Consider the following 729-nt stretch of genomic DNA (forward strand, 5'->3'; position numbering starts at 1 on the left):
CAGGTAGCTCTAATAGGCGAAGTGAGCTAAAAGACAAGTGCAAAGAAACATCGGCTCACCTATTACAGTCTCCGGCTTTGGGTAAACTCAGCTCTGAACATGGAGTAGGCATTTTGAAAGGGGAAGATATGTACTTTAGTGTTAAGCTGACGAACTTCCCAAAAGCATTCTTCTCTCCGACGGCAAATTCGGCTTCCACAATAGTCACGAAGAAATTGATAACACGACTGTGAGTAAAGAGAAAGAAAAGTTACCATCATGCTAAATATTCACTGACTACATACGATACACTCTGATGACAGCCAGTAAAAATTTCCTGAAATGGTGGAAGGCAATACACAAGGGGCTTCCTCAACGAGGCACCGTTACCCAGGCCCATCAGGAGTAAGCGAGTGGCGGATTGTGAAGATGGAAAACATATCAGCGAAGGATGTAGCCCAAGGAAAGTTTATATTGATCGATTGAGGTGCGTGCAAGTTAATTTACCATGATAAAAATTTTAGAGTTTTTATATATTTTAAGATTTTCAGAATTTTCAACAATTGACTCGTTATGAAACAATGTAAAAGCATATAAAGTTTCAGAAATTTCATAATATTCCACCAAAATAAAAAATATTTTAGAAATTTCATAAAATTTTTATAAATTCTTTATAATCCTCAAAGTCCGCAAAATACCAAACTCATAAAAGCAGTAGCCATACTTAGAGCAAATTTCTTATTGATAAGG

The sequence above is a fragment of the Trypanosoma equiperdum genome, assembly GCF_001457755.1.
Source record: "Trypanosoma equiperdum strain OVI genome assembly, contig: ctg_1096, whole genome shotgun sequence".
Lineage (NCBI taxonomy): Eukaryota > Euglenozoa > Kinetoplastea > Trypanosomatida > Trypanosomatidae > Trypanosoma > Trypanosoma equiperdum.